This window comes from Papio anubis, chromosome 5, assembly GCF_008728515.1.
Source record: "Papio anubis isolate 15944 chromosome 5, Panubis1.0, whole genome shotgun sequence".
Classification (NCBI taxonomy): Eukaryota; Metazoa; Chordata; class Mammalia; order Primates; family Cercopithecidae; genus Papio; species Papio anubis.
Genome location: NC_044980.1, coordinates 67,300,779 through 67,325,735, shown reverse-complemented (window position 1 = coordinate 67,325,735; position 24,957 = coordinate 67,300,779). Strand labels below are relative to the sequence as shown.

Genomic DNA, 24,957 nt, shown 5'->3' with positions numbered 1-24,957 from the left:
ACACGATGAGAATTTTATCAAATCAATTCTGCAGTTAGTAATTTGAATACCATCTAGCATATTATTCTAGCAATCTATCCATTTCTTCAAATCATGAACTATTTCAGGATATTTCCCCAATCATACTCGGATCTCAGATGATAGGCTGAACTCACTCTCCCTCTTTTGAGTGGTCACCGTGCTCAACAGAGGCACTGATGTTACCATGGTTTCCTTAGTGACACAGATACTACAAAGGGGAGAGGGTGGTTGAGGAGGCAAAGCAAGAAAGGGAAAAGGAGCCTTGATATTCCTATGTGCAGGGTGCTAGCCAGACTTCACTGCCTCACACTGGGGACAATTGTCCAGCTCATGAAACATTGCTATCAGGGGATAAAAGCCTTGTTTGGTTCACTTAAGATTTATGAAGTATGTTCTGTGCATCAGGCATTTTACCATTTTAATTTCCAGAAAAGACCGCTAATTTTTCCTGTGCATCTGGGATGTTCCTCCAAGATAGCAGGGACGAGAAGGCAGTTTTGTGGTGCCACAGTTGTATATGGGCTTAATTTGAAATGATTAGTTTCATTAGCCTTGATATTCTAATTATATCTCTACATTTCACCATCTTGCATAGAGAATATGCAAAACAAAGGGCTACTGAGCCAGGGTTGGAAGGAGCCCTGATTTTGATTGTTTCTCATTTTCATTTTTGTTTTCAACAGAAATCAATCCCTAGTGTTCAGTAAGGCCTCCAAGCCATTGGAACCATTTAGCAGAGCCGTGCCAGGGTGTGGGCTTACCTGGACAGGTTCCTGACTAGTCATCCACTGCTGTCAGGACTGACGGATGATGCTTGTCAAGGTTCTTCTTATGCTGCTAGAGAACCTGCCACCTATTTCTCAGAGATTCTTTCCTGGGTAGAGGTACCTAAGTGTTGCCCCGAGTTCCATGGAGGGTGATAGCCACCAGATTTGACTTCAATAATATTCTTCATCTCAGAAGCCGGGGTAACTGCGCAACTATGTAACATTTTGTGTTTGTAAGGTGGTGGGATTTTATAGAATAATGAATCTTCATAGGGCCCTGGGTTGCTAGGGAACCTCGATTTAGTTTCACTTTGGAATGAGGAAAATATGAAAAGAAAAAGAGAAGTAAATTTCTTAGAATTTCCCCACTCATGATTCAATGCTGATACAGAATTCCAGAATGATTGAGTATCCTAAGCCCGTGTCAGTCAACTCTCAAAGTTGAAAGGAGAAACCTGGTGAAAGGATAGGGCAGTAAAAGAGAACTGAGGTGGCTGTTTGAAAGGGGCCATGTCTCCTTGAAGACACGTGTCTCTCTAGGAGGATCAATATACAGCATTGTTTCTCCATGGCTGTCATGTACTGTTTTGAGACCTTAGTGTACTATTTCTAGATCAACAATTTATGGTATTTATTGAGCACCTGCAATGTGTCCAGCTTTGTGCTTGGTGATGTGAAGGCAAGAGATGTAGAGGACCTGGTTTCTAATCTTCAAAAATGTCTACACTGTGGTTGAAGTGATAAGGTTTATTCAAATAAATTAATTTAGAAACTATATCAGATAGACATTATATAGAAGCTTATGCTACCTGTTTGCAGGTCAGAGGTTCCTTTCTTGCCATTGGAAAAGAGAAAGGAGAGAGAACTAGTGTCAGAGTCCCTGGGAAAAGCTTCCAGGAGGAAGAAAGGCTTAAATTGTGGAAAAGAAAAAGAAAGTCTGACAGGTCCCTGACATTTGTGAGCTTCTGATTACACCAATATCGTGATAATTTCTTCCACAAAACACAGTCAAACACAAAGAGAGTTTTTGCCTCTGAAATGACAAGCAGAGAACCACAAGACAATGTTGAGATGCAGAGGATGGCAGGTTCCCTCCTAGCTGAGTGACTCATGCCTCCACTCCAGGGTGCAGGGCTTAGGTTCGTGACAGATAAGGACAGACCATAGGCCTTACAGGTGGCTTTCAAATACAGGAAATCAGGGATCTACTGTATTTCAAGATGGCAAGATTTAGCATGAGGCACAGAGGTGAGACTGATGAAGAATCTGTTCCAGTTAGGATGAAAGTCCATGGAAGAAAGCAACAGAAAACAGGGTCTGCTCGTAAAGGGTATTGAGGTTAGACCCGATGCAGTAATTAAAGAGGAATTTGTGCTCATGGAATATCTTATTGGGCAAGCTAAAGACATGGGATAAGGGCTCTTTTAGAAACACTTGAATGGGAGTGGCATAGGAAAGAATTGGAGGGGAAGAGAAAACTAGATTCAAGGAGATGATTTAGAATGTAGATTGTATGAGAAGATGGAGATTGCATTGGCAGAAAAGAAAGGGTAAGTCAGCAAGATTCTGCAAATAACGGGCTTTGGTGATAAATTTACGTAGACTATGAGGAAGGAGGTGAAGAAAAAGGAAGGTAAGAAAAGATGGTCTTAGCAATACTCTGCAACTTTCCAATACTCCATTGTCTAAAGTAGTTTTTCCCCCGTGCATGTGTGCTGGGTGATGCTTCACAGGCAAAACACTCCATGGGCCCATGGTTGTAGTTCTCTTTTTTGAAAAATTACAAACATCTAAAATTGTGGTAAAATGGACATAGCATTAAGTTGATCATATTAGCCATTTTTGACAGTGCAGTAGTGTCAAATACATTCATATTGTTGTGTAGCCAGTTTCCAGAACTGTTTTCATCTCGCAAAACAGAAACTCTGTACCCATTAAACAACAACTTCACATTATCAACCACCCCTCTGCTTTCTGTCTGTAACTCTCATACAGTATTTTTCCTTTTATGACTGGCTTATCTTACTTAACATCACGTCCTCAAGGTTCATCCATATTGTTGTGTGTGTCAGAATTTCCTCCTTTTTTAAGGCTGAATAATATTCTGTTGTACATATGTACCACATTTTGTTTATTCATTCATCCACTGGCGGACATTTGGGTTACTTCCACCATTCGGCTACGCGGAATAATACTGCTATAAATGTGGGTGTTCAAATATTTCTTCAAGACCTTGCTTTCAATTCTTTTGGGTATATACCCAGAAATGGAATTGCTACATCATATGGTGATTCTATTTTCAATTTTCTGAGGAGCCACCATATTGCTTTTCAGAGTGGCTATAGCATTTTACATTCCCACCAGCAGTGCACAGGCATTTCTAATTTCTCCATATTCTCACTTTATTTTCTGCTTTGTTGTTTTTTGTATTTTTTGCTTGTTATTGTAATCATCCTGATGGTTGTGAGGTGGCCCATGGCTGTATTTTGAGGGTATATCATTCCACTCACTGGCTGTAATTCTGTCTCTTTTTCTGTCATTTAAGAAAACATACTGGAATACATGAGTTTATGAATGACTTTGAAATGGTGAAAATATTGAGTTAGCTGTAGTTTGTCTTTTGTAATGGAACTCATTCTGACAACTTGGTATTCTATGATGAGTAACGACTTATTTGTGATACTCCCTATGACATATTGAGTCTCATCAGTGAGTCCTGATGTCACAGTTGAGAACCACTCCTCACTGAATTGATTTTACAACACAAAATATTTCTTCATAAACACCCAGTGAAAACAGCATGTTCCCCCCAGAATCAGTGCTACCAAGAGGAGGGGAAAAAGCAAAACTAAAAAGGAAAGCCAGTCATGTAACAAGATTTTATTTCCTCCCAAGTGGGTTTATCAGAGACACTCATCAGAAACAATGCCTCTCTCCATTTACAGAAACTCTGAAATCCAAGGTTTGAAACCTGAGGCTGAAGTATACCTATCACTCCTCTCTTAGATAGATGGTTAGTGATTCCCACCTGTCCGACTTGGTCACATGGCAGCATCTAGAAAGGCAAAGCTATAACAATGAACAAGAGTGTTTTCTTTGTTTTTTTTTTTTCCTGAGGTTTCATTTACACCAACAGGCTTGGTTCAGTATAAGGAAAAAAATTTTTTTCCAGCAAGGAACTTACATCTGTAGAACTGCTGTAGACACTTAATAAGCAATCTAAGTACACAGTAGCTTCTAAGGCCCCTCAAAGATGATGAAAAGCTGAGGATGCCAAATGCTATACCCCTAGACTGCTGTGGAATAGAAAAAAGATAGGTCTTTGGCCAGAGATTCTGGTGGCAACTTTCTCCCAGCAATTTCTCCTCAAGGCCAGGGGGAAGAAGAAAAGATACATAAAGGGTGTGATGTCAGCAAGCCCAAGAAGAATACCCCAGTGTATTTTGTGTATTTTGTGTCTGGATGATTCCTGATATTGTTCTACTTGAGTGCTTTATCCTTAGTCAAAAACTCTTTAAGTTGTTACAATAGAGTGGGGTTTTTTTTTTTTTTCCGTCTCCAGCTCCAGTTTGAGGGTTTTGTTTTACTAAGAGACCAGGGTCTCGCTATGTTGCCCAGGCTTGAGTGCAGTGGTTATTCACAGACACAATGCTGTTACTGATCAGCACAGAAGTTTTGACCTGCTCCATTTTCGACCTGGATCATTTCAGCCATCTTTAGGCAATCTGGTGGTCCCTTGCTCCCAGGAGGTCACCATACTGATGCCAAACTGAGTGTGGACAGTCAATCCACATAGTGCACTACAGCCCAGAACTCCAGGGCTCAAGCGATCCTCCTGCCTCAGCCTCCTGAGTAGCTGGGATTACAGGCACATGCTATCACATCTGGCTCCAGTTTAAGTCTTTAAAGAAGACTGAAGGACACTTAGAAACTCAAGGCTGAGGCTTTTTAAGCAGCAGTGGGGCTGTGAGACAATGATACCCTTAGGAGACCTTTCCTCTACCTACTCAATTATCAGAACCAACTGAAGAACAAAGGAAAGTCAGAGGTTCTAAGCCAGGGATTTCTCTGAGACTCCTGCTCATTCTCCTGTGTGGTGGAGCATCATTAATTATCCAGCCCTCCCACATTTACAGGTTGCTTTTCTAAAGCCTGCTTGAAATTTGTCTGCACCCATTTCTTTCTTTTATTAAACTTGTAACTTTGCTTTTGGGAAACGATTACTGAGAATAACTATGAACGCATGCTACTGGGTAGTGGTAAAGAGGGCTGGGCTCAGGGTCAGACTACCTGTGTTCAAATCCTCGGTGCCCCACTTACTAGCTGTGTGACCTTGGGCAAGCTGTTTGCCCTCTCTGGGGCCAGGTTTCACAACTATAGTCGGGGAGAGTCATATTGCCTTCTCAGAGAGTTGCTGTGAGCATTAAGGGAATTAAAACATGGGATCCACGGAGAAGAGTGTCTACATATAGTATGCACCATATAAATATTAGTCATCATCGCCATCCTGGGCTCCGAGCTCCAGTTCCTCTGCCCAGCTCCCAGAGGAGAACATTCAAAACCCAGTTGTTTATTCTGTACTCAAGTCGCACTTTCAGTCTCTTTAGATTCTGTTGTGGGCAAAGTCTGAAGGTTTTTTTGTTCCAAAAATCACTCAAAATATTGCCTCTCTGCCTATAAAGTGACCTTGCTTTCCCCTGCTCTTGAGTTAGCTCCCTTTTTCCTTTTTTCTCTGTTCCTTTTTCTGTTGCCTCTCTTTCCTTTTTTTGGATTTTTTCCCTCATACCAGAAGATATTGCAACCTTCCCTACCCTTGGTCCCCAGTATTCTGGAGGGAACAGAGGTTCCATTCCCATGCAGATTCTTTCCTCCTTTACTTGAAAACTGTAGACATTGTTTTTCCCTTAATTCTTGTTAGATTCAGTGTTTTACTCTGTTTTGATTTTTTATTTCCAGGTCTGGCTTGCTGCTTGCAACTAGAACACCTTACACACATATACATATATCTATTTTATCCTTGTATAGACATGAGAGCCAAGATGAGTGCATTAAGGAATCTTTCAGGATCTCCAGAGAATATTCCTAGAGCAGGTTTTGAAAGCAGAAAGGAGAGGATATGGTGGGTGGTATACTGGTGAGGCTGGAGGGGAAGACAGGCTTGGAGGCCATGGCAAATGGAAGGGTACAAGACAAGGGCAAACATGTGGCCTCAGCTGAGAGCCCAAGGCAGCCATGATGGCCCAAGGAGGTCTGGTGAGGGAAGGAGACTGGTGGCTCTTTCTGAGAGAGCTTTAGGGAGCAGCACTACCTGTGACATGATCTCATAGAACTTCTAGCACCTTCCTTACCCCTCCCTGTTCTGCCTCCTCGCTTTCTGTTACTCACCCCAGAGTTATTTAGGCTCTGAATTCCCTTCCAGCACCTCTCTCACTGCCCACAGCCTGGTGCCATGGCAACTGTCCTCACAGATATGCACAGATGGCCAGATAAGGCCTGGTGGCAACAGCCCGAAGCGTGTGTAATAGGACCTCACCATGGCAGCCACTTCTACTACACTTTGGGGCCCGTTCCCTATGAAGACTCCAATTGAGGGGGAAAACTAGCCTGTCAAGCTAAGGGCAGCTGAGACATGGTGCCTGAGAACCCCACGGGGAGGCTCACCTCCTCACCTCACTGCTGAGGAGGGAACGAGAGACTGGGAAGGTTCTCTGGGGAATTCCAGGCTGGGTCAGTGCACAAACATTCCCATGAGTTAGCTTCCTGGTTGCAGACCAGCAGCCCTGCCTGGGAAATGAGCCATTCAGTAGTCCTGTGACAAGTGCTCCTTGCTGTGAAATGGTGCTTATACTGCCCGTGTAACTGGGAGACAATGCACAGATATTTGCATAGTCTTCTTTAAAATAGAGCAGGCTGGGGTTTGTTCTTATTATCAATTTACAATAAATTTAGCTCTGCCATTCAGTTGACCAGATGGCTTCTTTTCATCCATTTCCTCTCTCTCCTACTCTTTGCTCTGATTTTTAAGAACTGAGGACATTAGATTCCATATTTCTACCCTCAAAATGTAAGGCAGCACTTGAAATACTAGATTCATAGGATACATTCTTAAAGCTTCAGCTCGAAGTACATAATATAAAAGATTATTTTTATATTGAAATATGTGGACTTATGGGCAAAAATGAAAGATTATCACAAGTTTTAAGCATGAAACTTTGAAGAAGCCATTCACTTGTTGAAGGCCTTTAGACTCACCCTCCAAGTGATGTATTGGCTCCCTCTGCCCTCGAGAGATTCTGGTGGAAAAGTATGAGAACTGCAGTATGACTTGGTGACCCTTGGTGACCTTTGACTATCTCTGTACCAGTTCTTGGAAGAACAGTGATTTCTTGTGGACCACATGGATAGCAAAATTGGGAGACATGGATTTGGGAAAAGGCTGAGCAGATTCTAACCTGATAAAATTTCAGATACATAGTTATGTAATCATAATTATTCCCACTATGGTGGGCCATACTGATTAGCTGCAATAAGAGAAATGTAGGTGGCCAGAGGTGGTGATGAGATCAGCTTGTCTTCACATTGAGGACTAATATTCTTCAATATGGTTATTTTCATATTCTAATTCTCTGCATTAACCGGACCATATATGTCCATAAATAATCAAAAAAATGTATTAATTTATGGCTGTATTCTCCCTGAATTTAACTATCCCATACCTAGAACTTTCTAACGTGTGGTAAAATTGTTTACTTTGATCATTATCTCTTTCCCAAGAGGCCAAGTAGGAAAGTCAGCACTGGGTTGACCGGAGAGCTGGTAACACTGGATGGTTCACATACCATTTGCATGTTTCTTATTTTGGTAGGCTCTAGGTACTTCTTTTGTCCACCTTACTAGCCATGGGTTATGTACTGAGGTTGAGTTGTAGGTTTTCACATGCAGAGGAAGAAATAAATGCTCCTGCTGTTCTTGGACTCCCAGTGACTGGGAAGAATGGCAGGCACCTTATTAAGAAGCTGGGCAAATGCTGACACATTCACATTTTGTGTAGGTAGGAATATTGCAGACATGTTTGTGTGGCTACAGTTCACAGACCCAGTGGCAGCTTCTTCCTGGTTCTGATGGTTGGGCAAAGCTACAGTCCTGGGGAGGGGGTTCTGAGATAGTCAATAGATGCATATTTAGCTTCCAATTTAAAAATCATTACTATTTCTTTTAGCTAGGACAAGAAGCTTAACTTCTTGACATATCAGTTTGCATAATGGAGAGATATGATATCCATCTCAAGAGACAATTGTTGGGATAATTCATGTGCATGAACTAAGCACAGGGTCTGGTATGAAGTAGGTGCTCAATAAATGATACATGAGCCAGAAGTTCTAAAACCTCCAAGGTATGTAATGTCAAGGTAATAATAATATTCCCTCACTCCCTAAGCAAATATCAAAAGACCCCAAAACTAAAAATTCCAGCTAAGCAGAAGACTGAATGCCAGCATATTCTGGAGACAGGAGAGAGCATCCTCTGTGTAGATACCATGTCACTAGTCATCCCTGTGTGCTAAGCTAGTGAAACACAAGGATGAGTTATTAGCATAATCTCATTTTGAAACTTCTGCTCACAGAGAATAGCACCATCTTCAAGATGGTAAATAAGCTCAAAGGGATTAAATTTACCGAATAAAATGTGGATAATACTGCTTTATCTTTCAGAGAAGACATGTTGCTGCCTTTATAACCTCAGTAACGAGGCTATTACCATCTGAGAGCGACTGTCTCCTGAGTTCTGATTGAGTTCTGAGGGAGCAGTAGGCCACAGAGCTGTGATTAATCTGCAGAAGTCATGCCCTCCGTTTAGTCATCTCAGGCGACTCCCTCGGTTGTACATTGCTGTCTCAGGCGGAAGGAAAAGGCAGAGAGGAAGGGGACTGAGGGGAGGGTAATGGGATGCTGGGCTCACTGCTGTATTTTGTAAAACCATTATTCTTCTTCATTGCTATGAGAGTGTCCTCATTTCCACACAATATTTTATACTCAATTTCTGAATGTATCATCAGAGACTAATGTGTTTTGTGTGTATACTGAATAACCTGGGATATGTTTTATGCTGTTATTTATTTAGATCATATTTTTTCAGACAGCAGTAATATATTAATTGCTCATTTAGAGAATAGAATGGCTATCCTGGAACCATCTTTCTTTGCTTGATTTAGTTCATCTGTTCTTATTGAAAATGCCATTGGCAATGGGGATCATGAGCCAAGGATCCTACTGTGATATATTTGTGTATGTTAGATATTGAGTTATTTATTCATCTTCAAGTTCCTAACTCTGTTGATAAAATAGGTGTCAAAAAAAAAACCTGTCAAACTCTATAAAATATTTGAGGAGATTTATTCTGAGCCAAATGTAAGTGACCAATGGCCCGCGTGACACAGCCCCAGGAGATCCTGAGAATATGTGTCCAAAGGTGGTTGGGCTGCAGCTTGGTTTTACACATTTTAGGGAGATATAAGACATCAAATGAATACATGTAAGATGTACATTGCTTTGATCTGGAAAGGTGGGAGAACTGGAAGTGGAGGGCAGCGGGATTGGGAGTTGAGGTTGGGGGGTATTTCCAAGTCATAGATGGATTCAAAGATTTTTTTTTTTTTCTGAGAAAGTCTTGCTCTGTCACCCAGGCTGGAGTGCAGTGGCACAATCTCAGCTCACTGCAACCTCCACCTCCTGGGTTCAGGTAATTCTCCTGTTCCAGCCTCCTGGGTAACTGGGACTACAGGTGCACTCCACCATACCTGGCTAATTTTTTTTGTATTTTTAACAGAGATGGGGTTTCATAGTGTTGCCCAGGCTCGCCTTGAACTCCTGAGCTCAGGCAACCTGCCTGCCTTGGCTTCCCAAAGTGCTAGGATTACAGGTGTGAGCCACCACGCCTGGCTAGATTCAAAGATTTTTTGATTGGCAATTGGTTGAAAGAGTTATTATCTAAGGACCTGGAATGTCTGGGTTATAGAAAGAATGTCTCGGTTATAAAGGGGTCATGAAGACCAAGGTTTTATCATGCAGAAGAAGCCTCCAGCAGCAGGCTTCAGAGAGAATAGATGGTAAATGTTTCTTATTAGGCTTAAAAGTCTATTCTGTCAATCTTAAGGTCTCCGTGTTGATGTTAAAAGCTGGTCAGCTGTGCTTGAATTCCAACAAGAAGGAGGGTATAATGAGGCATGTCCAGCTCCCCCTCCCCATCATGGCCTGAGCTAGTTTTTTAGGTTAATTTTGGAATGCCTGAGCTAGTTTTTTAGGTTAATTTTGGAATGCCTCTGGCTGAGAAGATGGGTCCATTCAGATGGTTGAGGAACTTAGAATTTTAGTTTTGGTTTACATTCACAGGATTGAGAAATGGTTATCAGGAGCCCAGAATCTGTGAGCTCCTCTGATGTAGAAACGCACTGTGGCTATGTAAAACATCACGATGAGGACCCATGTCCCCAAGTCCTGACTGATTCAGATGGCATTTGGTTTTTTTAGTCCTTACTTGGTTTTACTGCCTAGTAATGTAAGATTTCATAGGTTTGATAAATTCCTATCAGACGGCCATTGTTTGCATGAGCCAAATAACTGGGTCAGAGATCTGTTGTGGGTTTTGAGCTCTCCCTGGAGGCTTAATGGGCCTGACTGTGAGGACAGGACATTCTTCCACATCCCTTGGCCACAGTCCCCTCACCGTCTTCCTGGCCGACCTCTGCATGAGCTGTTGGAAGGATTGAACTGACAGACATCAGAGGTTTGCACAGAGGCCAACGAGCCTTATTTCCAACAGTGCTTTGGTAATAGGCTTCTGCTCTTTTGTTTCTTGCTCAGTTGCTAAAGTTTTGGGTACAGTTCTTGAAGGATTCATAGGTGCCTGAAAAGCCAATACATTCATCCACATTGCCCTGTCCTTAGTGGTTATGTTTTTCCTCTTTAACAGCAGGAGTTAGAAAACAAGCAGATTTTCCCTCTGAGATTCTCTCAGTATTGTTCTGGGTTCTATTAAAATGCTGGGTTAGTTTTCAGAGAGATTGCTTCATCCTTTGAGCAATTAGTACCTTTTAAAAATTCTGACATCTTTCAGACCCTGTCCTGCAGACCCCACTAAAGTGCTTTTGTCAGAACAGTTTTAGCAGTCCGACATCATGTTTTGCCAGCTGCTCCAGCCAGCGGTACAGAGAAAACACTTAAGCATATGGTTCAGATGCTTGCATTTTTATCTGGGTAAAATCTGTGTGAAAAGGCCTCAGAATTTAAAAAGCCAATCAGTGTATATGATGTCAGAATGCTCACTGTTTGTCTCATGGGGACATTTTCTTAGCATCCTGGTGTGATCATCTAGGTGTGTCTATTGTTCTAAAGGCACAGCTGTGTGGATTTGATTTGCCTACAAAAAAAAAAAAAAAAAAAAAAAAAAAAAAAAAAGCCATATCCTCCAATTTCGGGGAACAATCTATGACTTCCCTCCTGGTTCTCACCTTGGAATTTCTATGAAGCCCCCAGACTTTAAACTTTTTGGCGGCAAAGTAGAAAGCATTTTTCCTTCAGCCTTAAAGGCTGACTTTTGATACCTTTGAACTTATCCTGAAGAAAAAGGACCATTCAGAATTGATCTCATCACTTGGACTTTTAAGCATGTTCATAGCTCAGAGCTAAAGGGAAAAAAAAGGGAGAGAGAAGAAAGGAAATCTTTGCTGATCTTTCCTTTGTAGATACTTGTGTGACCCTTTCCTGCAGGCTTTTGTGGGGGCGTTGCAGCAAAAGATAGTTTTGCCTCAGAGAACAATTCTTTTGAGACACAACAGACTTATTTTCCTGGAGCTGAAATGAGTATTTCAGCATTGACGTTTAAGGCACCCTCTGAGTCTGATCTGGGGAAGCGGGAAGCTACTATTTGTAGTTGGAAAAAATATCAACCTAAGATGAAGAGAATCATTATGGCCAAGACTCTACTGTTTCCTGAAGTTACTCAAGGTTAATAATGTCAAAGATACTCACTAAGCAGTGGGCATATTCCTCTAGGTAATGTTCTGACATGATCCAGTATTCAAGTCATGCAACAAAGCTGCCAAAATTGAGAGGACACACACATTTGTGATGAACTTTCATCCTGAGAACTACCTTCTTGAATGAGTAGGCTATCGCCTCTCCCCATTACCTCTTTGTCCTCTATGGAAAGGATCAAGGTGTCTGAGACTGGAGTGCCTGTTCTGTGCCTAGATTGGAAACCTAGGCTGGTTTAATTTGCCTACAGAAAAAGCCTGTGGCTAGAAACCAACTTTTTCCACAGCTGCCTGGTCCAGGTCCACCTCTTCTTGGGAAGGCATATCTCCTTGATTTGGAGATTTCCTGCAACACGCTATCCTGACAGGTGACTCAGCTGCCAAACTTCCCGTCCTGGCCCAGTTGCACTGCTGTTGAAGCACTTATAAAGTATATAACCTAGTCTCAATTATTGGTACTCATAGAAGAGAGCAATGATATAAAACAAAAAACAGACCCAGCTAGCAGTCACTTCCCAGAACATGTGCTTTTGAATTGCTATGTTTTCTACTGCTGGGGTATGAGCTTTCCTAACATCAGCATAAATACCTCCCACACAGCCGTTTCTCATGTTTTTTATTAGATATTGTTTTTGTAGTTGATAGGAGTCAAAGAAGGTCCTTATAAAGCTTTGTCTCAGGGAGTCTGTGTCAATAATAAGTGACAGAAAACTCAAAAAGGCTTAAGCAGAAAAGGGAATTTATTAACAAAAGGTATGCAGGGCTTCAGGAATGATAGATTTGGGGGCTTAGGTTAATCACAACTATTGCTATCATATTTTGACTTAATCATTTTTTTTTTTTTTGGTAAGCTTAAAAGTCTCCACTCCATGTGACAGCAAAATAGTTCTTAGTTTCAAATCCGGCAAGCAAGAAGAGTGATTGTTTCCCTCACAAACACCTCTGAAGAAAACTCTAAGGTATCTCATTGTGCCTATAGGGTTCAATGTCCTTTCTAAGCCAGTTATTGAAAAATGTAATAATCATGTTGGGTGGTCTGAATCACATGTCACAATGAGCTTGTGTTATGGTCATCTCCCTGGGACCACATAGAGTGAAAAGAGGAGATGAATGGATTTCTAAATGAAGATGGGGACTGTTTCCATAAGAAGTGGAAGTAGATACTGGGTGTGACTAAGAGTACACACGTTCACTATAGGCACAGATATAGCTAAGCAACCATACTTTCTCTAATGGTGCCAACTTCATGGCAGGCTGTATCTGCCATGACTCAGTACAAGGGGAAGAGAGGAAGATGTGTAGAGATGAATAAAACAGAATCTTTGCTTTTGGGAATGTTGGGGCCCAGAAAATGATGTCCCAAAGGCTGATGCTGTGATGTGCTGAGGAGCATAGGTGCCTGAAAAGCCAATACTTTGCAAAAAAGCTAGAAGCTACCTCTACCTTTGTCTTGTCTCTTAAGCACAAGAAGGGACTCTTCCTAGAATTTCTTTATGTGATCAAAAAAGCTTCTTTCCAAAAGAAATGCAATTATCTTAAATGCTTTCCTTAGGGACATCATCAAATAACCAGGAAAGATTAATCACCTGAGAAGAGAAGAGAAGAGACTGGGGATCTTCACCCTGCCAAGACAGTCTTTTCATCTATTCTTCTGAGAGCAACTCCAAGAGATTACCTGTGGGACTCAATTTGCATAACAAGATGACCTTTGTTCCTGTGCAGTTCCACCCCTCACCTTCCCATAATGTCTGCCTCCCACCTCCCAGGTCCATTATTTTTCCCTAATGACTTACTGCTCCTTAAAAGAAATGTCTACACTTCCCATCTCCTTCCTCCCCTATGGAAAAGGGTATATCACTTCTATCATTCTCTGGTGATCCCCCATGCTATGCACATTACAATAAAATTTTGTATGCCTTTTCTCCTATTAATCTTCTTTTTGTCAGCTGAGTTTTCAGTGAAACTTCAGAGGGCAAAGGGGTAGTTTTACTTTGGTCCCTGCAAGAAACTCCACATTGTAAGTTTTGCTTTGGCTGGAGATTGCAAATTCATGGTTCAAGTGCCAACACATCTTGTCTTGTGCTCATAGCAGACTCACAAACAGGCCCTTCCTGATGAATCTGGATATAGCTTTAGAATTCTTTGCATCACTGCAATCCAGGCAGCTGGTGCAAATCAATGGAGATTGGCACATAAGGTATTTATTTTTCAGCCTGTGTTAGATTAATATTAGTAGATTGGACCAAGTGAACATTTATTTTCAGTGTGGTTGGGTAAAGTAGGTTGGGTGTGAGCTGGAGGAAGAAGACAACTGGTTGGCAACAGACCACAGATCACTAGTTATCAGGAAAAGCCTGGATCTGTATGAGGATAATTGCTAGTTGTCTGTATTTCACAATTTGCAGATATCTAGCTTCTTACAAATAGCTCAATGAACATATCACATTCATTTCTTTTCAAAACACTTGAATATTTAAAATAATACTAGATGAAAATAACAGTGAGTAATCAAGCCCACATTTTAAAAAACAATTTTATTGAGTAAGATCTGTGTAGGGTAGGGAGAAGAAAATTCTTAGTTCACATTACTACAGCATAACTAATCTAGTTGTCTACTCTCTATGTTTAGAAATCACATTCAGTTGGTTTAATGGTAGAGTTAAAGGCCAAATCTGCCATATAGTAAGTAGTACATGAAGCCAGGAGGAAGGATCCAGGACAAACCATGACAGAATACCACACATTTTAGAGATGCATGCTTTCTCAAAGCTCTGAGAACCATCATGAAGACATATTGACTGAAAGAATATGCAGTGATGACTCTGAATAGGTCCTAACTATTGGAGGTAAGCATTTCTAAAATTATTTGGACAAAAAGTTAATACATGGTACAAGTTACTCTTAAATGCTTTGTGAGATACAAAGAGGATAGGCTTGCCCCTTTTAAAAGAAGAGGTAAACAATCAAGTTGGAGATACAAGATTTACAAATATGAAAACAAATAACAATAAAGCACTTAATAGTGGCAAGCAATCATGGAAAAGATGTCAGTAGGCAGTAAGTGGTTAATTACCAAATGTATTATCTGAATAATAATTGTGGAAAATTTTTTGAAAGGAGTGATTAGTTCAACTTAGGGAATGAGGAACATCATTACTAAAGAAGTGAGATCTGACCTTGGTCCCATTTGGGAGTTAGGATTAGGTTAGGAAGGCAGTTTTGGTGGGGAAAGTAGTCTAAGAAAAAGAAAGATGAATGGAAGGATCAAAGTATATTTGGAAGAGAATGAGTAAATAAGTTTATCTGGAGTTGTTATTTTATGTAGACAAGTTGAGGGAAGGGGAGGTAGTAAAAGTATATTGAGGCCCATTGTGGAGGCTCTTGAACTCTGAGCTGAAGGTTTTAGATACAATCCAGTAAGCAATGAAGAGTCCTGGAAGGCTTCTGAGTAGCAGAGTGGCATGGTCTGACAGTGTTTTGGGGAGGGGTAGTTTGACATAGATGTGAGGTATAGAATGGAGGTAACTGATGTTGAAATTGAGGAAACCATTAAGGGGCCTTTGCAGCAATCCTAGGAAAGGTAAAAGAGTCTGATTTAGCTTGTTGTCAATAGGAATACACCAAGCACTGTGAAATAAGAATCAACAAGACTTGGTCACACTCTCAGTCTATTTTGTGTTGCTATAGAGAAATACCTGAGGCTGGGTAATTTATAAAGGGAAAGAGTTTATTTAGCTCACTGTTTTGCAGGCTATACAAGAAGCATGACACCAAACTCTGGTTGTCTTCTGGTGAAGTTCTCAGAAGTTTCCACTCATGGCAAAAGGTGAAGGGGAGCCAGCTCCTGTAAAGATCACATGGCAAGAGGAAGTGAGAGGGAGAGAGAAGGTGCCAGTCCCTTTTTAACAACCAACTCTTGTGGAAACTAATAGAATGAAAACTCACTCAGAACCGCCAACCCCAGGGAAGGCATTAATCTATTCATGAGGGATCCACCCCTATGACTCAAACCCCTCTCATTAGGCCTCACCTCCTAACACTGCTACACTGGGAATGAAATTTAATCATGAGGGTTGGTGGGGACAAACGAACCACATCCGAACTCTAGTGGTCACTACTTAGATAATTTCCATAGAGGAAAGAGAAGACATAAAGTTGAGATTTCAGTCCTAAAAGATTGGAATAATGGAGGAATCTGTAGAGAAACACAGTTTTGAGCTCAGATGAGAAACTTAGATCTAGATGTTGAGGTTTTGGTGAAGGTTCAGTGATCAAGTAAAATGTTCATTGCTTTGTTGTTTTGATTGTCAGTGAGGTTTTGGGTGGAGTTTCAGGAGTCATCTGCATGGAGGAGATGTTGGAAGTAAGAGGAGAGGGTATATCCTAGGAAAGCCAGAGCCAAAGATTGAACTAAAGAATTTCTCATTTTTAAAAGGTAGGTAAAGAAGGAGCTAATGAAGAAAAAGAAACAGGCTGTCAAGAGGTGGGAAGAGAACCAGGACAACACCGCATCTTGTCAGAAAATAAAAGAGTATAATTTCAAGAAGGAAGAGTGGCCAATAGCCCATTGGCTGTAGAAGAATCAAAGAGCAGGAGAAACAGGAAAAGGCCTTTAACTTTGTGATTAGGATGTCAAAGATGACCTTCTAGGCATTACAACATATCAGCTGAAAGAAAGTGAATGTGATCTAGAGAGAGAATTCTACAACATGACCCAATTAGCTTAATGGCTCAAATCACTAAAATCATACAGATTCTTGGTAAATCTTAAGCTGATAAATGTTACTACTATCAGAGATCATGGAAGGGAATGCTAATACCTCAGGAAAATAACAGATTAAGCATCCATGTAATTTATACCATATGCATAGTCTTTGTTTCAATGATGTTGGTAATATTAATGCAACATTGCTAAAAAGTAAACACCCTCTATAATCTAGGCACTGTATTTAGCACTTTAACACATTTAGTTCACGGCACAATTCTGTGTTTTGGAGTTGAGGAAACTGAGTTTTGGAAAGTTAAATATTGCTTCTGAGATTATATAGCCAGTAAACAATGGAGTTAGTATTCAAACCAAGGTCAACCTGACTCCAAAGCCCACGTATTGTCTACTACACCAGGTGGAATAGCTTTACAAAATGAGCACTTGACAGGAGAAAAATCCCTCACCTCTAGGACTTCCTGTTTAATGCCAAACCCTGTTGATAATGAGAAGGACTCCTCCTCAATCAAAAGACAGTTTCTTTTATAACCTGAACATTTGTCTTCATTTGTGAATTTGATCGTATTAGATTTAATCACCCATACTGGCCATCTGGCACTCACCTTAAATGTCTTGTCGTCTTGTTAAAACTTCTAGAATCACGGAAAATTTCAAAACTATGTAAGTTAGAAAGAAGAGTATTATAAATCCCCATGTACCTATGCTCCAGCTTCAATATTGATTGATCAATATCTGATGAATCTTGTTTCATTTGCCAGAACACTTCCATCCCCTTCACCACTTACATTCTTGGAAGTAGGGAGTGTGCTGGTTGACTTTTCCTGTGTCTCACTGAGTGTCAACCTGTTTCTTTCCAGCACAAAGCATCTTGTCTGATATAAATTTGTGAGGAGTTTGGTGAACCTGAGATTTGAGGAAGAAAAAAATATTTTTTCTCTTTGGAAACAATTTTTAGGTGTTAGAAGAAAAACCTTAGACAAATTTGATATGACAGAGTTTAATTGAACAAAGAACAATTTGTGAATTGTGCAGCCCCCAAACTAGAACAGGTTCAGAGAGACTCCAGCACTGCCACATGGTCTAAGAAAATTTATGGACAGAAAAAGAAAAGTGACAGACAGAAAATGGAAACAAGGTACCGAAACAGCTGGATTGGTTATAGCCGGGTGTTTGTCTTGTTTGAATGTGGTTTGAACACTTGGCCACATGTGATTGGCTGAAACTCAATGATTTGTACGAAAGTCGTTTATAGTCTGTTTATACATCCAGTTAGGTTTCAGTTCACTATCTGGAAATCTTTAGGCCAAACTTAAAATATGTAAGGGGGTAGCTTTAGGCTAAACTTAATTTAACATAGGGTACTTATTTATAACTACTACAAAATAAATTCATAAATATACCCTATTCCTAGACTTTCTCTAACTAAAACTCAGGAGATCCTGAGCTTAAGAAGACTTGTGCATGTGGTATGAGCTGCCTCTTGGGAATCCCTCTGCTGAGGGCAGACAACCATCTAGTCTTTTCTGTTAGGCCAGGCAGGCATCTGTGATAGGTATGTTAGTGCTGACAGTCACTAAAATCAGATATGAAGTGTGGCAAATGAGCAGGAACCAACAGTCTGGTCTCTGTGGGAGGTCGGAGTCAGAGTGAATTGACCTCTGCTCTGCCTCCTTTCCTCTTTCTCCACTGGAGGTGTCCAAAGCCTTAAAGAGAGATCTGCTCACAGGGGGTCACCAAAAGGAACCCATGACAGTGACCATTGCTGAGGTCTTTAGCAGAGCCATAGATACCTGGGTCTGCATCACAGGTAAGTTTTAACTTACGCTTCTTGCCAAGTTTTGTGCTCCAGATTTAAAGAGGGTGAAGTTCTTAATTGGTCATCTTCGTCTGCAATGTTTCTTCTTTTACTTTTTATGGAGGCGTAATATACATACAGACAAATGTATATATCATAGGTATACAGCTCCATGAAGTTTCAAACTGAACATACCTGTGTGTGTAACTAGCACCCAGGTTAGGAGACAGAATATTAGTGCACCTAGGTGTGCAACTGTGCTTCGGTCCAGTTGGGACCCCTCCCAGCAGTAACTACTCTCCTGATTTCCTTACAGCATGGATTACTAACAATGCTTCCTACAATAAAATAAAGTTGGAGATAGTTCTTAGAGAAATCCTTTCCTTTTAGGTCCTTCTCCTCCTTGTTATATTTTTAATATCTTTTAAAAAATAAGCCAACAATCCCAGTGGTATGGGAAGTACCTAGGTAAAAGGCAACAGCCATCTGTCAAGAGCAGTACCACCATTTCTTCCTGAGTCCACTGTTGGTTTTGACCTTAGTCATTGCCTTTCTATCTTGACTAGCTCCATGAAAACTCCTTGGAATTGACTGTCTTAACTAAAAGCTAAGAACTTGTTGCCAATGCATTGCAACACTCCCGTAGCACATGTTGCAATTATTGAATCCTCTATGAACACCCATAAATAATGCAAGAGGGGGCAACCTGGTGCGTTGGGCTGCTGTGTGATGACCACTCCCGGAAGAAAGCTGTGCTTGCAAACATCCTTGAGTCCTCCATTGGTAAGATACATAGCCAGCTTCTGTGAGGCTCAGGTTTCTACTCACAAAGACACACAGGCAGGCCAGAAACTTGGGTCTTTTAACCATCTAACTCGCCTCAGTCTGGTTCCAAAGGAAAAGTCAGGAAGGAGAAGAGGTGAAGAGCAAGGGCTTTGGAGTCAGAGAGTTGCTGGCTTCAGCCATGCCTTTACCATGGGTCCCTTGAAATTTTTTTTTACTCTCGGTTTCGGTGCCTGCAAATTTAGGATAATAGTATCATGAAACTCATATGTGACAATGCATATGAAGTGCTAGGCAAATTATGTGCTACATGGTAAATGCTCAATAAACGTGAGATCTTACAATTTTTAAAGAGTTGTTTTCCCAGAAAAAGAACAAAGCCATTTTAGATTGACAGAATGACACAAAACTTGACTAATTTTTAAATACTTAAATCAATGAATCAGGACTTAATTAGAAAATGTTGATCCATTCAAACTTCTTGGTTTTGTCTATAGGACCAAAATGGCATCTTCTGGTCTTGGCACCTCAGAGACACTGCTCCCCGCACAGAGTGGCAGGACAAGAGGACTTCATCCTGCCATGGGTCCAGATTTTGTGGGAGAGAGACCCTCTAGGACAAAATTAAGTTTTGACAGAAGTTATGAGGAAGAAAATAATCATCTTAAAGCTTATAATGAGATAAGGGAAAACTGGAATACTTTTCCTGTTAGTCTATTTTAGACGAAAATAAAGTGCTTTCTAACATCCCTTAACAGAATAGTGGAAACTGAAGTACTTTTGGCCACAAAAGTTGGATCTACTATGGTTCTCTAATGATTTCTGTGGCTATCATGTTGCTCCCTTCACCCTACCTCAACACTGTTGCCTCCCCTCAGCTGTGGGCCTCGTGTGTCTGCCCCAACTCTCCAATCTGCTGCTTTCAACAAACTTAGTTCATGTTCTGTTCCCCTTGCACTCTGTGTTTCTCTCTGAATCGTTTTCTAGGATTAGATCCTTTTGTCCAACATTTACTACTTGTGCAAAATTGGGGAGGATTCCTGAACTCATTACATTTCAGTTTTCTCCACAGTCAAGCAGGGCTATCAACAGTACTTCATTCACGTGGCTATTGTGAAGAATAAATAAGATAATGTATGTAAATGGCTCAATACAGAGCCTGATACTTAGTAAGCACTCAAGAAATAATTGCTGCTGCAATTGTTATCAATCACCCTCATCATCACCATCATCACCATCATCATCAAATTCTGAGGCATGAAAGTCTTATTGACAATCTCCCTCACGTCTCCGTGGTGTAGTTTTACCTCCTGACTTGCTTTGAATGTGAAATTTTGGATTTACATCTTTAGGTCATACAGTTGTCCCATTTACTTCCAGCTGCCTTGGAAATCTGCCCATCCACTTCATTGTTCTTATGTTCATTTTGCATCTGAACACCTGGATGAAAAATGAAAAACTCAATCAAATGTTCAGCTATTCACTCCATGTTTTACCAAACATTTAAGTTGTTCTAAATATTTGGAGCATTGACAAATTTTTAGTCTGCTTTTAGATATTTGGCAGATTAAGAATCAAAGACAAAACTTTATCCTGGGCAAGGCTGGGAAGAAACAAATCTCTTTCCTGTGATCAATTTGAAACAGCCTGTTGATGTGGACAACATTTTTGTTTGATGGATCAGAACAATTTTAAAAATTGTTTTTACCAAAAAAATGGGGTTCTCCTTGCAAGATGATGGATGGGATGAAGTTTAGGACTGGGGTAAGGCTATCTCTTGCAAACATTATAGTTTATAATTCCATGATTTATTTAAATTAAGGCATAATTTACATTCAATACAATTCACCAGTTTTAAGTATACAATTTGATGAGTTTTGAAACATATACACTATCGCCACATCAAACTATAGACTATTTCCATCACTCTAGGAAAGTCCCTCATCCCTTTACAGCCAGTTCTCATCCCTTTGAAGCACTGATCTGCTTACTCTCACTATAATTCTGCCTTTTGTAGAACTTCATATAAATGAAATCATAGGATATGTGTTCTTACATCTGGCTTTTTTCACTGAGCATAATTCCTTTGAGATTCTGCATGTCGTTGCATGTATCAGTAGTTCATTCCTTTTTATTATTGAGTAGTAGTTCATCATATTACAATTTGTTTATCTATTCACCAGTTGATGGATATTTGGCTATTATGAATAATGCTGCTATGAACATTCAAGTACAAGTTGTTGCACAGACGTAAATTTTCATTTCACTTGGATAAATACCTGGGAATGGGAATGCTAAGTTGTAAGTATATGTTTGACTTTCGACAGGACTGTCAAACTCTTTGCCAAAGTGGCTGAACATTTCACATGTCCACCAGAAAAGTGTGGGAGTTCCCACACCCCAGTTTCAGTGACACTTTGTATGGTAATTGATATGGTTTGGCTCTGTGTCCCCACCCAAATCTCATCTCATGTGTTGAGGGAGGGACCTGGTAGGAGTGATTGGATCGTGGGGGGCCATTTCCCCCATGCCGTTCTTGTGTTAGTGAGAGATGATTTAAAAGTGGTAAAGTCCCCTGTACACGCTCCCTCTCCTGCCACCATGTAAGATGTACCTTGCTTCTCCTTCACTTTCTACTGTGACTGTAAGCTTCCTGAGGCCTCCCCTGCCACGTAGAACTGTGAGTCAATTAAACCTCTTTCCTTTATAAACTACCCAGTCTCAGGTAGTATCTTTATAGCAGTGTGAGAATGGACTAATACGGTAATATTTCTTCTTTTAGCTATCCTAGTGGATTTGTAGTGGTATTTCATTATGATTTCACTTCTCATTTCCCTAATGACTATGATGTTGAGCATCTTTAATGGGCTTATAAGTCATTTACACATCTTTGGTGACCTTTTACCAAAGGTCTCCACATCTTTGGAGACCTTCTCTTCAAATTATTTGACCATTTATTTTTAACAGATTATCTTCTTATTGTGTTATAAGAATTCTTTACATATTCTTGATCTCCTTTATTGAACTTATCTTCTGCTAGTATTTTTCCTGGTCTGTGGTTTGCCTTTTATTTTTTTAGTGGTGTCTTTTGAAGGGGAGACATTTTTAATTTTGATAAAATTCAATTTATCAATTTTTAAAATGGTTTGCATGTTTTGCATTCTACCAAAGAAATCTGCTTATTCCAAAGTCATAAAGATTTTGTCATGTTGTCTTGTAGAATTTTATAGTATTCTAGAATTTAGATCTAGAACTCATTTTGAGATAATTATTTTATAGGGTAAAGTGAAGATTGAGGTTCATTTATTTGTACATAGACATCCATTTTCTCCCCAGCACTATTTGCTGAAGACTATCCTTGAATTACTTTGACATACTTAGTAACTTTTAAATAATTGAAAGTTGTCTTTTTTTTCTTTTTTCAGTTATGCCAAAATGTTTCCTTCAAAAAGATGTATCAAATTATTGGGTACCATTTTTAAAAATTAAAGTTATTAAGAAGGTACTCAAAAATCGGTATGCAAGGATGCTTATTATAACATTGTTTGTAATGATAAAAGCTGGAAACAGTTGTAGGGGATGAAAGATTTCTTTTCCTCACTTATCACTAGGTTCAAGGCTGAGGCACTATAATATAGATTAACAAGAGAAAACCATACAGTTTTATTTAATATGTTTTATACAATACAGGAGGCTTCAGACAAAGAAGTCTGTATATTTTTATGGTAAGTTTGATGAAGGAGTCGATTGTTGTGGAGAAATGTGATTGGACAAAGGAGGTATGATCTAATGGTAATAAACTGGGGGGAACGTAGAAAGGCCTGTTTGTTTAGATTCTCCCTTGTGTTTCTGTGTCTTCAGAAATGAGAATGTTCCTTTTCTGTGGGTATAGAGTGGGCACCTTTCACATGAGCTTGTTATGACCTACTTCAGGAGAAGGTCAGAAAATTTTTTGTAGGTTTTATGGCCTACTCCAGGACAGAAGGGCAGGAGAAAGAGAGACCCTCCTTTCTCTGCAGTTTTCTCAAATGCCAAGGTGTCATATCTTGAGGTAGTGTGTCCTGAATCCCATCACAATCTAAATATATACCACCAGGAGGCAAGTTGAATAAATCATGGCATATTCGTATAGTGTAATATTGCAGCCAATAAGAATCTTGATGTTAATCCACATATGTGACCAGGAAAAGATATTCACAACATGCTTTAGGGGAACATGCAGAGATCACAAATAGGAAATCTGGTATTTCATTTTTGTAAGTATAAAAACAATAAAAATTATAATTGCTTATGTGTGTATAGAAACAGATGTAGAAAAATATACAGTGCTTATCTTTGGATGTTAAGATTCCAGACAATCTATTGTTTTATATTTCTTTTTCAAAGAGTGTAAACTACCTTTAAAATTAGAGAAAACATTTCTCTTTTTTCTTTTTTTGTTTGAAGACAGTGTCTTACTCTATTGTCCAGGCTGGAGTGCAGTGCTGCAAACATGGCTCAGGCTTAAGGGATCCTGTCTCAGGATCCTGTCTCAGCCTCCTGTGTATCTGGGATCATAGATCCCATGCAATCAACATGCTTAGCTAATTTTTAAAGTTTTTTAGAGATGCATCTCACTTTGTTGACCAGGCTGGTCTCGAACTCCTGGCTTCAAGCGATCCTCCTGCCTTGGCCTCCCAAAGTGCTGGCATTAGAGGCATGAGCCACTGCTCCTGGCCCAAAAACTTTTTTTTTACAAAAAAAGTATGTACTCTTGGCAGCAGGGTTTAAAGGATTCCCAGAGACGTGGCTTAACAAATCAATATGTAACATTTTCACCTTAAATGCTTTTAGGTGGTATGAACTCTCTGGCAAGCCAGTTAGCTGAAATCTGGTTTGCTTAAGCTAGAGAGACCCACAAAAGGCTTACGGTCTCAGAGACTCTGAAGAGAATGAGGCATTTAAAGCTTCATTTCCATTAAAATGCAAATTAGAATTAAGGTTAGCCATATGGTGATGTTCTAATTTTCCCCCAATACTCCTTCTAACTCAAATAAGAGACAATTTCTATTTCTAAATTCTTTAATGATGTAATTCCTTACAATTAAAAGTATATGTAATATACTCTATTTTTCTATCAACAGCACATAGAAGTGCATCTGATCACTTGTAGGACCATATGGTATGATGAGAAACTAATCTACTTTAAAAAGTTTTATTTTCCCAGAATATGTTCTCCCGTTAGTTATATGTGTACCATCATTCAGCTTTTTAGACGGTGGCTCTCAGAACTTTGACAAAGCCTTAAATAAGTCTAAAGAACTCAGAACACCTGGAAGATAAGGAATATTAGAAGATTAAGTATGTACCACCAACTAAAGCCAGAACAGGGCCAGACTGAAAGCCTCTGTGAGGATAAAGTATTGGCAACACTGTGTCTGACTCCCAGAAGCCCTTAGAGAATGAATTGGAGAAGAACATGGCTGCTCATTTAAGAACCACAGTCATGTTTATATTAATACTTCCATGATCAAATAAAACAATGTTTTAACTTCAGGGGTTCTTGCATCTTTTATGATATGAAAATAATTAGAATCCGTAGCATTATCTTATTCATCACATAACCTTTTTATTACTCCTTTTTTTTAATGTGGGAAAATTGAAGCTTCGGTAGAAAGTGTCAGAGTCTCGATTCGATCCCAGGTCTTCTGATCAAAGTCCTGTGTGTACACTTTTCCCCTACCAGCTTCCACACCCCTTCTAGTCTCAGCCCCAGGAGCTCGAGCTCCTCATCTCCCACTTGAGCCTTTCTCCAAGAAAACAGTGGAGGAGCCTCAGAAGCCTCTCAGGGAAT

The 24,957-nt window shown here is 40.0% G+C and overlaps 1 long non-coding RNA gene across 1 annotated transcript in view; it reads left to right on the top strand.

The window, feature by feature from the left end:
- The window catches only part of LOC116274909, a 38,266-nt gene extending 16,532 nt beyond the window's left edge, over nucleotides 1-21,734 (top strand). The window contains exons 2-3 of the long non-coding RNA XR_004183739.1: nucleotides 12,672-12,779; nucleotides 13,373-21,734. This is a non-coding gene — a long non-coding RNA (uncharacterized LOC116274909). The remainder of the gene's footprint in view (nucleotides 1-12,671; nucleotides 12,780-13,372) is intronic.
- Nucleotides 21,735-24,957: the final 3,223 nt, after the last annotated feature.